The 2126-nt window shown below is 43.1% G+C and overlaps 1 pseudogene; it reads right to left on the bottom strand.

Moving 5' to 3' along the window:
* Positions 1 to 529: 529 nt before the first annotated feature.
* Positions 530 to 857, bottom strand: LOC136328469 (large ribosomal subunit protein eL33 pseudogene; annotated as a pseudogene).
* Between the last annotated feature and the right edge of the window lie 1269 nt (positions 858 to 2126).

The following is a 2126-nucleotide window of genomic DNA, read 5'->3' as shown; positions in this document are numbered from 1 at the left end:
CGACAAATCAAGCTCATTCACTTTCCCCTGAAGTCAGTTCTGACTGCAGAATCCTCATAAATCAGCCAGCGGATGGGCTCTGATCACATCAGAAACTGAAGATGCTCCAACCGCTTTGGTCTCTAAGATTAAAGTTGTTTTTTTGAAAAGGCACAGTGACAATTCCAAAATGATGTCAATAATCATTTATAGTTTCTCTGTAAACATAAATGTTTAGACAACTGAAACTGTTTTCTATTACTATGGTAGAACCCATTGTTCTTATTCTCAGGGAGTTGAAATCATCGGGCCACTCACCTCCTGCATGTCCATGAAGCCAAGCTTCTTTTCTGCCAATGTGCCAAGACTCTAAAGGACCTCAAGAGAAACTTTACGGGGATATTCGTAAGTGGAAAGTGAATATTGTATTTTCTTAAAAGTACTATGATGTTCTGTTCTCTTTAATCTACCAATCCAGTATTTCTCACCTTTAATTTTATTTTTTTACAAGAGAACAAATCCACATTTATTTATTTCCTTTTCAATATGTTTAAAGCTGTGAGGGGTACAGAATCACACAGATTCTGTGTCCAATGGCCTTCCTGGGAAAGTTGCTTTAGAATTCGGCACAAACCATCCACTGTTTCCATGAGCGTGGGTCACCTTTCCCCAGGTGACTGGTTTTGTCTGGTTTGCCTCTAGGAGTCACTGTTGTGCTTTGCCTTATACATATAAGCACATCTCTTGCCAAGATAGAATTCAGTTTCATCTTGAGCATAAACACCTTCAATATTAAGAAGAGCTATGTGCTCCCTCTGGTTCCAGAGACCCCGTTTACAGCCGGCAAAAACGGCCTTGGACCATAGCCTTCCAGACATATTTGTCATTACAGAAGTCCTATTCCCAGCAGCCTCTGCAGGCTCCAAGGTGGTGGGAAGAGCCCTCGCACCTATTTTTAACTTTGAGTGGATAGGGCTGGATGGCAGACTGGAGATACCAGTTAGTGTCTGTTCTTAGGTAAGAACTAAGCTTCCTGGAGATTCCTTCCAACCTCCAGATAGCTTTACAAACCAAACCTTAAATAACAGCTATTTCCCAAGGTTTGTCTGTGTTTCAGATAGTGAACTAAATTGTACTGTATGCATTATCTTAATTAACAGACAACATTTTTCCATGAGAAAGTTACTCATAAGTTACTCATATTAAAACTCACTTAAAGTAATGCTTACAGAATTCAGGTTATATTACTGTCATAGGAATGGAACTGTTGTAACCCGAGGATCCCCTGTACTTATTATTATGTGGCAGATTGGAAATAGGTACCAGGGGGCATTATGTCAAACAAGAGAGCTAGGTCCCTGTTCTCATGGCTCTACATTCTAATAGTAGACATGTCACTCCACACACCCCAGGTCAGATTTCTGTGGAGTGGGGCTGGGGGCTGCTCGAGTGTGTTGCCCACAGTTGGGGAGCCAGCAGGGCCTGGGTCATACAAGTTCAGCCCACTTGCCTCAGGGTGGGCTGATTTTGAGGCGTGACTTCCACTCCAGGGCACCCTTTGGGGTCAGACTAAATTTCTCCTGGAGGGGCCTTTTGTGTGAGGTCACACCTCTGCTTGGCTTCCACCCCTTCCTTTTCTTGTTTCTTTTGACCCCTTACACGTCTTCCCTGGGACACCATCCTTAAGCACTGGCACACGACTCCTTCCTCAGGGTCAGATGCTGAGCATCGCGACCTAAAGTACCAGCCAGGTGTTGCTTACCTCAGAGGCCAAGCTCTTTCCACTGCCCAATTAGAAATTCGCTCTGAAAAGTGCCAGTTATTCTTTACAAGAGAAAACTCTGATTATGAGCAAGTGTAACTAGATGTATAGAGTATGCATACATTTATTCATTCACCAGGTATTGATTAAGTACAGGGGGTCCTTGGGTTATGACAGTCTTGACATAACGGTGTTTCAAGTTTACAACACTCACTCCCATAAAAACTTTAAAAAATTGAGACATGAATGTTTCAGCTTACGCAGTTAGCGTCACACTTACGGATTATGTGGGTGAACTAGTTTGGTTGTGCGCAGTGGAAGAATGCACATAACGCAGCGTATGAGAGAGGGAGTTGGCATCCCCCATGCTTACTTGCGCCATTTT

This window comes from Saccopteryx bilineata, chromosome 3 (assembly GCF_036850765.1).
Source record: "Saccopteryx bilineata isolate mSacBil1 chromosome 3, mSacBil1_pri_phased_curated, whole genome shotgun sequence".
Taxonomy (NCBI): domain Eukaryota; kingdom Metazoa; phylum Chordata; class Mammalia; order Chiroptera; family Emballonuridae; genus Saccopteryx; species Saccopteryx bilineata.
The sequence above is the reverse complement of the archived record's forward strand: the minus strand, read 5'-3'. Positions and strand labels throughout refer to the sequence as shown.